Here is a 13851-nt window from a genome sequence, read left to right as displayed (position 1 = left end):
GCCCTGGCTAGTAGCAGCCTGGAACAGTTTCCTGTATAATATGTCACACATACATCTAGGCCAGGCTAGTAGCAGCCCGGAACAGTTTCCTTTATAAAATGTCACACATACAGCTAGGCCAGGCTAGTAACAGCCCGGAACAGTTTCCTTATTATATGTCACACATACAGCGAGGCCAGGCTAGTAGCAGCCCGGAACAGTTTCCTTTATAATATGTCACACATACAGCTAGGCCAGGCTAGTAGCGGCCCGGAACAGTTTCCTTATTATATGTCACACATACAGCGAGGCCTGGCTAGTAGCAGCCCGGAACAGTTTCCTTTATAAAATGTCACACATACAGCTAGGCCAGGCTAGTAGCAGCCCGGAACAGTTTCCTTTATAATATGTCACACATACAGCTAGCCCTGGCTAGTAGCAGCCTGGAACAGTTTCCTGTATAATATGTCACACATACATCTAGGCCAGGCTAGTAGCAGCCCGGAACACTTTCCTTTATAAAATGTCACACATACAGCTAGGCCAGGCTAGTAGCAGCCCGGAACAGTTTCCTTATTATATGTCACACATACAGCGAGGCCAGGCTAGTAGCAGCCCGGAACACTTTCCTTTATAATATGTCACACATACAGCTAGGCCAGGCTAGTAGCGGCCCGGAACAGTTTCCTTATTATATGTCACACATACAGCGAGGCCTGGCTAGTAGCAGCCCGGAACAGTTTCCTTTATAAAATGTCACACATACAGCTAGGCCAGGCTAGTAGCAGCCCGGAACACTTTCCTTTATAATATGTCACACATACAGCTAGCCCTGGCTAGTAGCAGCCTGGAACAGTTTCCTGTATAATATGTCACACATACATCTAGGCCAGGCTAGTAGCAGCCCGGAACACTTTCCTTTATAAAATGTCACACATACAGCTAGGCCAGGCTAGTAGCAGCCCAGAACAGTTTCCTTATTATATGTCACACATACAGCGAGGCCAGGCTAGTAGCAGCCCGGAACAGTTTCCTTTATAAAATGTCACACATACAGCTAGGCCAGGCTAGTAGCAGTCCGGAACAGTTTCCTTTATAATATGTCACACATACAGCTAGGCCAGGCTAGTAGCAGCCCGGAACAGTTTCCTTATTATATGTCACACATACAGCTAGGCCAGGCTAGTAGCAGCCCGGAACAGTTTCCTTTATAAAATGTCACACATACAGCTAGGCCAGGCTAGTAGCAGTCCAGAACAGTTTCCTTTATAATATGTCACACATACAGCTAGGCCTGGCTAGTAGCAGCCCGGAACAGTGTCCTTTATAATACGTCACACATACAGCTAGGCCAGGCTAGTAGCAGTCCAGAACAGTTTCCTTTATAATATGTCACACATACAGCTAGGCCAGGCTAGTAGCTGCTAATTTACATCGTTTTTGATCATTGATTGAAACTAACCACCATGTTTGAATGTTAACTGAGTGTAAAACTCATATCTTGAGAAAGCCAAACACTTTTGAGCTGGTGTTCCCAGTGACTTATCAATTTGTGTGCCCATCAGTCCTACATTTGAGGTTCTTTCATGTGTTTGAGAGATACCGCTCAATTATTAACATAATAACTTCACTCTCGCTCCGTAGCCTAGCAGCTGCAGTGGTAATGAGACGGGCTCTCCCACAATGCTGTGCGGTATTGATCGCGAAGACTGCTGCATCTGTAATGGATTCATGTTGAGGAAGGAGTGAACTGGAATCAACATGTCTATGTGTGTGTAATTCTCATTCTACCCTCCTATCCAAGTTCTAGTGTCCAGCTAACCCTTCCCCATCTACCAGGGAAAAGGGTCTTTGGTCTTTCACTGTGTGTTCTGGTGAGTTGCTTGTCCATTTCAGGGCAGTATTACTCTCTCTTCTTCTTGAGATCTGTGATGGATGTTCTCCATTTTGGATAGGAAGGTATTGATTTTGGTAGCCAGTTTCAAGCAGAGATATTGGCACTCTCTGCCTCTCAAGGAATTGGATTATCATACCAAAACAACAACGTAGTTTTCTGTGTGATGGAATTCATGTGAAATATGTAAACTAGATGTTCTTTATTCTACCATCTCAAGACTTGCAATCAAGGAGTCTTGACATACGTCACCATCATGTGTTTAGATGTCACTGCTGTTAACAATAAGGTTAGAATGATGTGTACTTAAATAGCTGAAATAGCCTCATACTCAGTGCAACTGACTGAAGCTGACCATTTTAAATGTTATGCCAATTATTGTCTGTAAATGAAAAGCGGGCTATTAATTATGGAGCAGATTTAATGATGTTAAATTGCTATGCCACATATAGTTAGTATAATTAGTCATTCCTGACATCCTGTACCTGCAGTAAGCATGGTGAGGGTCATATATTATTCAGTCTACTTGAGGAAGGGACAGCCAGGGGATAGATTGTAGGCAGTGTGTTGATCGGGCTATTGGTGTCTTGTCATGTTCTTAGGATCATTTCAGGTTATAATAAGACCAAATACAAGTGAGATTTGTCAACTTATTTGTATAGCTGAACCAATACCCTGGTCTTATTACAACAAATTTCTAATTATAGTAAAATATTTCAATGAAAACCAGAGTAACGGTTCAGCAGTGTTTTACCCAGATTGGTTTTTAGACAGTGTTCCAATTCATTCTGATATTGCGTTACTGACAAAAGATAGGGAATGATGCATCGATGCATTGATGCATTGTAACTTGCAATTCCTTGTAATGTAAACCATATGGCTTTAAATATACTTAAATCCTCTAACTCCATTAACCAAAAATCTTATGTCAAGAAAGTATCATGTTCCTTGGGGTTGCTTTGTGAACCTTGGGTGAAAGAGAAACTTATCGGTACACCTCTATATGTTTATCAATCTGCTGTAGATCAACCATTTAAATTGAATATGCAAGAGTAAAAATTGCTGGTCAGGAATGTGTAAATCACTACAACCCAAGGACCACTGAACACTCTGAACAGTTAATGATACGAGTAAGAGATGTAGGGGTACTTCTTACAAATAACATTGCAATGAATTTTTTTCTCATTTGGTATATATCTCAAACAGTGGCCCAATGATTGATTAGCCTTTTGCCATGTGAGTGCGACCACTGAGTGTTGTATATCAGTAGACAGTGACACTGTTGTTTTTCATTGTTGTACCAGGATCATGATGCAATATATCTGTTCATACAATCACAGCTTTGCTTTACATTAGGTATATTAGGTAGATGTCACAGATATTGATCCCAGTTGTGATCAATATTGACACATGCTATATACACCTGGTTATATATAGCTCAGTCAGCTGTGTATTGATTCTGTGTGTATGGCTGGTTACATCGCTCAGCTTAATGTGCTATTCAAACTTAAATGCAACATTGACATAACAGTAAAATATGCCTATAAAATAGGGTTCAGGTTGCAGACAGATTTCCATGTTACTTTTATTTAAGATACTTCACACATCTTTTCATGTTTAAATATGACCAATTTTGCTTTTGATAATTTGTATGGATAACTGATTTAATGTTGGAATAGAATTTGGAAAATTTGAAGTGGCTGTTATGTGAATTACAGACAAAATAATTCTGAATTGAAGTGACCTACACTAGTTGTGGACAGTGATCTCTGTGATTCAGGCTGTATGGTACCATGGAGAGAGTATGACATATGGACAACAATACCAGCTAATGAGTGGGCTGCACAAAGGGATGACAGATGGATGTCAAGGTGTTATATGTGTGGGCCAGCTTTAGTTTGGCTCTGTCTGTCGTTATCCCTTTATTTTCTTCAATTGTTCTGACTGGTGTATATCACAATAAAGGTAAATGCTTCACATTGGCATCTGCAGTGATTGTGGGTAATAATGTATATGAGAGTGAGGCTCTACTTTGCGATGACTGAGCTGTACCGTCCACTGCTTGGATCAGGATACACACAATGCCATCTCACTTCTATGAATGGTACACGAAAAACAGCTTATTTTAGGCATAGAACGGACAGAATCTTGTACTAACGTAAGTTTATTTCAACATTTTTCAATTTCAATCTTAGATCGGTAATAGTCTGTTTGTATAACTTATTTGTACATTGCATGTGTAACCACGCTCCAAGAAGATATACTTGGTATTCATGGGAACCCTTGCTCCCTGGCATGCCATGGCCACCTTAGCTAGAGTATAGTGCCACAGAAAGATTTGAATGATCTTATGTTTAACTCATTTTGTCCCTGTGAGAAGAGCAGGCTGGTGAGATAATGAACTTGGTAGCAACTAAGCATTTTGTTCCAGCCACCCCTCACAGTTGTTGTTTAATGCTACACTCAGCAATTGTTCAGCAATATGACATCTTCCAGAGACTTAATATAAATGTCCAGTTTTCACCCATACCAAACTAGGTTGGAATTTCGGAGTTAAAATTTGGCTGGACTAATGAATCTGTGGACAATAAATCCAGTCAAAATGCATAACAATATCGAGATCAGATTCAAAAACTGTCATGCAGATATTGGTTGATTGCAGGATTTGCAAAGCATGTGTTGTCAACTCGGCTTTGACTGATATTTTCCAAATCTTTTCATGTTTTTAATCTCAAGGTGCTCGAGTAATTTGATATTTGCGTGGTAAGACCCGTTTTATTACAATTTAGATCTTCAAGTCTTTGAAAGGCATTTAGAAGTGATACACATAAGGAAGAGAATTTATGGATGTCAACTTCTATATTATGGGGAACACAACATTGTTGTTCCTACAGGTACATATATATATGCTCTGTGCCTCATAGCATTCATTCACCTGATGAAGGAGTAAGCATATACTCCGAAATGTTGTGTTCCTCATAATAAAGAAGTTCACATCCATAAATTATCTTCCCTAATTTAGATCTTGATCATGTTGATTATCAGTCAGATCGTCTTGACTGGGTGCTGCCAAATGCAAGTTAATATGATTGTTCAATAGGAGGGACATGGAAGGGACATAACTCGTAATAGCCACTGGTGGAGCTATGATGGAGCCACCCTAGTTCGACAAGGGTGGAAACTTGGTGGTGTCGTGTGAATAATCATACGGTACAATGACATGCAATTATCAAAATCACCAAGACTGCCCAACAGATCCATTTAATCAACTCATATTATGACAAGCATAGGTTGCTGGAGATCTGTTCTAAGCCAGAACCCCCACGTGGTCAATAGGAATACATATTTTTGCAAATCTTTGCAACTTCTCTAAGTGGCTTTAGAAGTTGGTGTGATGAACAAGGACAAAATCTTATGGACATAAAACTTCTTAATTACAGTTGAGGTGATGTTTCAGTGTTGATTCTTAGCAGCTAGCTTTATCACTTGCTTGATAAGGGTGTTAGAATCTACACAGAAATGTTTCCTCAATTGTAATAAACAAGTTGTTAGTCCAAAAGAAATTGTTGAAATCTTTGCAAATCAAACAACAGAAAAAGTCTTTGCATAGATGTTTATACTCATTAACCGATCAACACACCTTATATTCAATGGACATTCTAAGCCTGACATATCCAAGCCAGACATATTCATTAGTAAGCAGCCTCATTTAAACTGCTGTTAACTTAAAGAAGGTTTTGATGGAATTTGGTTGCTGATGTTGCTCAGTGATTTGTTTTTGAAGCTGCTAGGTATGATGTACCTTACCAAATGGTTATCTTTTATCATGTTTACACAAATGTGACCTGGTGACAATGACCAATGACTACATTACTGTCAAATAAAATATATAAGAGTGTTGTCTTTGAAGAAATCTATGTATGCATATAATAAATTCTTATGCATATTTTTAGGTACAGGGTTTGTAATCACACATGACTGCATAACCATGGTTGCAAAAAAATACAGTGATCGCTTGCAACAACGCTGCCTTTGGGGTCCAAATAATTTATCAGTGTTAAGGACAATCAGCCATTTGACCGAGGTGGAGGTGTAGATGACCCACATAACAGACTACTGCATGACTTTTATATATTCCATTTTGCATCTTGCTTTGATAAATAACAGAGGACTTTAAGTAAAAAAACTCTCTTTTAATTTTTGTGTGTAAATATTCGCTTCTAGTCACCACGAATAACAAATTCAATTCATGAAGGGATACGGTTTGATTCACGGAATACGTGAGTGAATCGTTACAGCCTTACCAAACATGTTACATTCTAATGAACCAACTATCTGCAACCAGTTCTGAGGACTAATCATTTGAGTGCCTGACCTGCTGATGTGAAAGTTGTTAGTTTGATTCCCGTCATCCATAATGAAAAAGTTTCAATTCTTGTCTTCGAATTTAGTACATTGGACATTTGAAATGCTAAGTCCAAATTCCATCTGCTACTCAACTCATCAGGTCTTACGAGGAAAAATTAAAACCTCATACCCAGGATGAGGTCTCACTAGGAAAAAGTACCTCCAAAGAGGTACCTTCCGAAACAATGGACAATATCCTTGATAGGTACCGGTATATAATGAAAAAAGATGGCCCTTCATTCTTGTGTGCCTAGATGTAAACATCAAAAGATTTTTTATCACATCTCATCATGTTTGGTTTGCTATTTCACAACATTGAAGTCATGCATTAGTTTGGACATAGCCGATGAGTGATACTTCCGAAACTGACTTCACTGTGTCACAAAAGATTTGTTACTGTTGAGTTGGACTGTGTGGTGTGACAGTTGAGTTGACTTGGACTTTGTGGTGTCACATTTGAGTTGACTTGGACTGTGTGGAGTCACAGTTGAGTTGACTTGGACTGTGTGGAGTCACAGTTGAGTTGACTTGGACTGTGTGGTGTCACAGTTGAGTTGACTTGGACTTTGTGGTGTCACATTTGAGTTGACTTGGACTGTGTGGAGTCACAGTTGAGTTGACTTGGACTGTGTGGTGTCACAGTTGAGTTGACTTGGACTGTGTGGTGTCACAGTTGAGTTGACTTGGACTTTGTGGTGTCACATTTGAGTTGACTTGGACTGTGTGGAGTCACAGTTGAGTTGACTTGGACTGTGTGGTGTCACAGTTGAGTTGACTTGGACTTTGTGGTGTCACATTTGAGTTGACTTGGATTGTGTGGTGTCACAGTTGAGTTGACTTGGACTTTGTGGTATCACAGTTGAGTTGACTTGGACTGTGTGGTGTCACAGTTCAGTTGACTTGGACTTTGTGGTGTCAGTGTTGAGTTGACTTGGACTGTAGATGTCAGTGTTGAGTTGACTTGGACTGTGTGGTGTCACAGTTGAGTTGACTTGGTCTGTAGATGTCAGTGTTGAGTTGACTTGGATTGTGAGTTGTCACAGTTGAGTTGACTTAGACTGTAGATGTCAGTGTTGAGTTGACTTGGACTGTAGATGTCAGTGGTGAGTTGACTTGGACTGTGTGGTGTCACAGTTGAGTTGACTTGGACTGTGTGGAGTCACAGTTGAGTTGATTTTGACTGTGTGGTGTCACAGTTGAGTTGACTTTGACCGTGTGGTGTCACAGTTGAGTTGACTTGGTCTGTAGATGTCAGTGTTGAGTTGACTTGGATTGTGAGTTGTCACAGTTTAGTTGACTTGGACTGTAGATGTCAGTGTTAAGTTGACTTGGACTGTGTGGTGTCATGGTTGAGTTGACTTGGATTGTATGGAGTCACAGTTGAGTTGACTTGGACTGTGTGGTGTCACAGTTGAGTTTACTTTGACCGTGTGGTGTCACGGTTGAGTTGACTTGGATTGTGAGTTGTCACAGTTGAGTTGACTTGTACTGTGAGTTGTCACCAAGGACATTGAAAAGATGAATCTAGGAGTTGACTCTGTACATGTTAACATAGGCCATCATTTAGACATGACCAGTGGATACTGTATTTCCCCTGTGTGGGTTGTGATGCAGATACATTACATCAGGAACATGTACTCAAGGCTGAATAACCACATAACATTGTCTGTTCTTCATCTCCTCTATGAGCAATAGCAGTGGCAAGGAGGTCACATTGTTTATCATGAGTGGAGATCATGATTTCCAATCTGATTTCATTCTGATTGCTGGAGCTTGGGAATCATTTGCCTTTTGTTGGAATATTGATAAAGGTAAATTGCTGAAACATTTCTGATGAAGTGGCTTGTGTGGCTCTATTGCTTTTCTTTGTGGGCATATTTACACTACATGGACAGCACTGTCAAACTCTCAGTCAGATTCAGTTATTGCCGAGTATTGACGTCAGTCACTAACTTTGTTGCATGGCAACAAGTATTGATTCATGGTTGCTATTGCCATATCTTGATTAATGCTTAGGAGAAACAGTTGAAAAATCTCAAGGGTATTTGCATGTCAAAACACAACCTTTCTGTGGTCTTTGATAGAAAGTCTGTGCCAAGTTCTGTAAATAGAGCTAAGTCACACATGGGATAAATGATTATAGTGATGTCCATTGACATATTCCTGTGTAATCCCAGCTGTTTTCACCTTCTCACCAGAACTTCATCAGATGAGATAAGTGGCATCTAGGTCAAATGGCAGCCACACTTATCTCAGCATGTTATATCTGGTGACAGATGCAGACCTAATGACTGTCCAAAAGTCTCATGATGAACACCTCATGTTTCCTCAGCACCTACTGACAAGCAAATATATAAATGCTTCCTAATCAATAACCTCTTGTTGAATGCATATGCATCTATTCCATGTCAATTCAAAGCAGTTTTCAAGATTTATTGGTATTTAATATGAGTATTGATATGAGGAGTGTTTATGCATTGTTTACTAATTCCTGTGCTGCTACCTCCCTCACATTGCTTGATTACATATCCATTGTGCCAGAATTTATGAGACAAAATGGATCAAAATATCGTTTTAGCCTTAAATAACTTGTATTTTGAGCAATGATGTACTGACTATGTGTATCTGACATGGCCTGAAGTTTACGATGTTGGTTTGTTGGATTAAAGTACTACACTATAGACCACATTAGTTGATGCAATTCAGTTAGCAGCTGATAAGTAGCATAATAAGCAGTAAACAGCAGCTGAAATCACCAGTAGGTGTATTTTGCAATGCACAACATGGTGGTGACATTCAGCACAGGAAGGGCCATACACTGTACTGAGCTGGTTATTATATTCTGATTTGGCAGGTCATGTGGACTGTGATATTCATAACATTTTGCCGTGGAAGAGGTAATTACACTCAAACACCCTTGTGTCAAAGTTGAAGGTACCTACGTAAATACTTTGAATTATCTGAGGATAGACACAACCAAAAATGATAAAAAAATATGGAATATGCAGGAACCAAGCTTTTACTTCGAGACAGCTGTAAGTTTGACACATCAAAGTTCGACACAACGGTGTTTGACTGTAGTTTGCCATTTTGAGAAAACACACAATTGTATAAATGTAGATCGAAAGATATCTCTTAAAACTGAATAATGACAAGCAATATTTGAATACATTTATGAATATACAAATTAAACATGAATAGGCAGAATTGATGAAGTATTATGATATGCACAGACCATGTTGAATGACATCTTCCCGAGGCAAGAGAGTTAACTGACTATAAATGTCCAGTTTCCAACCTTGCCGAACTATGCTGGTATTATGGATTTACATTTTGGCTGGACTAACGAATCTATGCATAGTCCAATCAAAATTGCGCAACGAAATTGAAATCTGGTTCGTAAACTGTCATGCAGATTTCTATTGATTGCAGGATTTGCAAAGCATGTACACCACCAACTCGTTATCAACAGATATTTTCCCAATCTTTCCATGTTTTTAATCAAGGTGCTCATGTGATTTGATGCACTTCGCAATGTAAGTCCAGTTGTATCACAATATAGATGTTGTTTATCGATCATATCATCTTGACTGGGCGCCATCGCTTTGTTTTAAACAAATGCAAGTCATACGAGAGGTGGAATCTGATTGATCCATAGGAGAGGCTAAGAAGGGACATAACTCATAATAACCACTAGGGGCGCTACGATCGAGCCCAGGAATTCCAGCCTTGTTCGGCAAGGGTGGGAACTGGACTTTTAAAGTCAGTTAACTCTCTTGCCTTGGGAAGATGGTTGAATGATGACATGATGTATGTCTGGAACATTCTGATACTCATTTTTTTTCAACTACTTGCTGCAATAGACATGTTATTTAAGAAACATAAGATGAGGTGGAGTTATTTATTGTATAATTAACAATGACCATGAGTTGTTTATTTCTTATAAGAGATATCAACATTATTTACAGCCTCTGTAAGGATGTTTATAAAATTGACAAGCTTTAACAATGTTTACCCATAATAAATAATGAAGACCCCCAGAATACTATCTGATGCCGGCTATGTCAGTCAAGTCCAATTTCTGAAAAAGGGGTTGAGATAGGTACTTCCTGAATATTCTCACAATTCTCACAGCCATTATCTGTATCTTTTCTCCTCTATTGCCATATCTTGCCCGCTTTTGTAAGCAGCCTTTCAGCCATTGCATTTGTTTGTGTTGCCCACCAAAATTTAAGGAGAATAAGTCACGACCCTCTAAAATATAGCAACGTCAAGATTTCATCGACATGAAGTTGCAAGCATATATTCAAACCTCAAGAAATGATTGAATAATGTTTTACCGTGAAATAAACCATGCCTCATTCTTTGATGTGTTATTTGCTATTTATCATGTATAGATATGCCGAGATTGCTTTAATGGTCTGTATAAACCTTTGTATTTGATTGTGAATATTATACCAAATAGCTTGAATAGGTAAAGTAAAGATTTATCATGGTGCACTGATCAACTAAGAAGCAATATACTTTTTGAGCAAGTCAAATGTGTACACATTTCATCAAACTAATCCTGCATCTTTAGGATCTTTAACTAAGCTTCTTTACCATTCCTACTCAAAGTCTAGGCATCTCCCAGGGTGCCAAAACTATCAGATGTCAGCCACACAAACTTCTACCTACCTGGAGCATACATTTAGCACTGGGCAAACTTCTACCTACCTTGAGCATACATTAAGCACTGGGCAAGCTTCTACCTACCTGGAGCATACTTTTAGCACTGGGCAAACTTCTACCTACCTGGAGCATACATTTAGCACTGGGCAAACTTCTACCTACCTGGAGCATACATTTATCACTGGGCAAACTTCTACCTACCTGGAGCATACATTTAGCACTGGGCAAACTTCTACCTACCTGGAGCATACATTTAGCACTGGACAAACTTGTACCTACCTTGAGCATACATTTAGCACTGGGCAAACTTTTACCTACCTGGAGCATACATTTAGCACTGGGCAAACTTCTACCTACCTGGAGCATACATTTAGAGCTGGGTCAACTTCTACCTACCCCAAGGATACATTTAGCACTGGGCAAACTTCTACCTACCTTCAGCATACATTTATCACTGGACAAACTTCTTATTTTTACTATCTTTTATGTACTGTACTAACAAAATCTGCAAAAGAAAGCTTCTGTGCTTATCAACAGATGAGACATATTATACGTTTACACAGGCACACATGTGCACCACTAGACGTTCATCCATTCTGAGGGGACACAGGTGTCCCAGTTGTCTAAGGCGCCACGATTTGCTGTGCAGAAATGCATCCCTTTGACACGCCAGAAACCTATGATTGTAGTCTTGAATCCCGGTTCGCCCCGATTATGTTTCTATGTTTTTCAGTACAATGCCCGTGCTCGTGGGTCTCACCGAAGTGGTAAACGCCTGAGACCTTCATCACCTCGGGCTTTCCTCCCACATTAAGCTGACAAGCCGTGATATAACTGGACTACTGTTAAAAGCAGCGTTAAACCCAACCCACTCAGTCATTCATTCTGAATTTGGAACATGATTTCTAAAAAGTCATTTGTAAGTCAATGAATTCATTTTTTGGACATATTAATCAGGTTGTGATCATTGCCACTGCTGGTTTTCTTTCGTCACAGTTAAGTGAGTGGATTTCAATGTTTGTTCGTGAAACTTGTTCCAGCGGTACATTAGCTCACACTTTGGTATTATACAATTAGACTAAATGTGTAATACAGCAATATGTTTATCAAACAGGTGATCTCTTAATAAAAGCTGGTGTCGAACATTATGTGAAGGATAAAGCACGACTCCAAGGTTGAGGAAGTAAGACCTCCGTAAGAGGGTATATTGCTGATACTTGATTGCCAAGGAGGAGTGCTTTATCTCACTTATAAGCTGTTTAAATTAAAGAAATAACAGGAAAAAAATCAAGATATCTTATGGGGAAACAATACTGTGTGTTGCGTTATAAAAAGAATGCGATCAAAGTGTGCAGGAGAAGAAACAGAAACAGGAGGGGTGGTTGTGAGCAATTAAGGCAATAAATGTCATACTATAAATAACAGTAATTAACGGGAAGTGATAAAGTAGTCCAGGTTGGCTGTCAGTCAATATACAATGAAATGTTGGTGAGGATTAACAACGGGGATTAGCGCCTAAAACGTAATGACAATTAACTTATGGAGACATGGCTACAGGGTAATTTGCCTTTGGAGTCAAATGTGCTTCAGACAATGGTAGTCCTAAATCAGTCGCTATGACAACTTCCCTCCGTTCCGTGAAGCTTGGACCCCAAGCTTAAAGGGGCACTGATCTAACGGAATTCCCCGGACTGGTTGTTGCCTTTGTTATTGTTTTTTCCCCTGAGTACCCGGATGATACGCAACGCAACTGAGCGTGACCAGAGACTGGGCTACCGTCTGCAAGGACAGCTAAATAAACTTGGAGGCTGGAGGCAATATTTGTTTTACGCATTTTTGCATAAACACTGATTGGTTAACCGGGATCTATAAAGATTTCGACAAAGGGCGCATGTTAATTAATTTCTTCAACCTAAACAAACAGACAAAAAGAATGGCGGAGCTCATCGGATGTCGTCATTTGGAAATACCCCAGATGGTTATAGTTTAATACTAAAAAAAAGTATTCATGCAGTGAAAGCATTTTTGGGATTTCAGATTGCGTCGATAATACGATATCTACTCCCTTGTTGTCATCCATGTTTTCTCGTATAACCCCTACACTTGTGTATTTGTCGTCATTCACTTGATGCTCAGTTAATGAATTTATTACAGGTACAATTAGTGGTAGCACCACTTAGATTACCTGACAAAGGTTCCCATTTGGCATTTATTGTGTCTGGGGTAATTATTCAATCTAAATCCAGGTTTGAAGTGAGGTGAAATGTGTGTTATGTAATATGCACGTGGCAGCCCAGCAAGAGGTGAATGATCAGTTGATTTACTTTTTTTGTAAATCAACGGATCGTTCCTAGTCATCAAAGGATTAACAGAAAATACGTTGATTGATTAATTCCTGTTATTTTGCACAGTGGATATGTCAAAAGTGAGTGTTTACATGTCTAGGTTTACTAAAACAAAGGGAATACACTCATATCATGGCGTGAAGTCCCGATGTAAAAACAACATACTTTGTTCAAAGGGTTAACTGAAAATACGTTGATTGATTGATCATTGTTATCTATCACTCAATGGATTTTTTAGGAACTGTTGACGTTATGAAAATAGTTGTCACGTGGGCTTTCTCAGCTGACCCTTGAGACTTGACACCTATGTGAAACACCTGAAACAATCCAAGTGATCAGTTGAGAAATGGATACGGGTTAAAATATCCCCAAGCGATATATATTTTTAAAAATATGTGATTGTTACAGAGACACGTGACATCGAATAAGTTTTTTTTGTACAACTGCAGACGAGTGGGATATTGTTCCTTTGTGTGGATATTCATGGATACATTCCTCGAACAAGGAAGCTGCCTAAAATTTATACGCATAAATTTGGTAGGTTGTAATTATGGT

At 39.3% G+C, this 13851-nt stretch overlaps 1 protein-coding gene across 4 annotated transcripts in view; it reads left to right on the top strand.

The window, feature by feature from the left end:
- The window catches only part of LOC124122726 (synaptotagmin-1-like), a 128249-nt gene that overhangs the window by 66184 nt on the left and 48214 nt on the right, over positions 1 to 13851 (top strand). The window contains exon 1 of one of the 4 annotated variants that reach the window (XM_046485843.1): positions 1673 to 1853. The exons of 2 other annotated variants lie outside the window; for them this stretch is intronic. The gene's annotated coding sequence lies outside the window, so the exon portion shown is untranslated. Of the gene's footprint in view, positions 1 to 1672; positions 1854 to 13851 lie in introns of those variants that run through there. One more of the 4 variants, XM_046485842.2, reaches the window with a different exon arrangement.

Source organism: Haliotis rufescens, unplaced genomic scaffold (genome assembly GCF_023055435.1).
Source record: "Haliotis rufescens isolate VD_foot unplaced genomic scaffold, xgHalRufe1.0.p SCAF_5, whole genome shotgun sequence".
NCBI lineage: Eukaryota > Metazoa > Mollusca > Gastropoda > Lepetellida > Haliotidae > Haliotis > Haliotis rufescens.
Note: the sequence above shows the minus strand (reverse complement) of the source record. Positions and strands in the feature narration are given on the sequence as shown.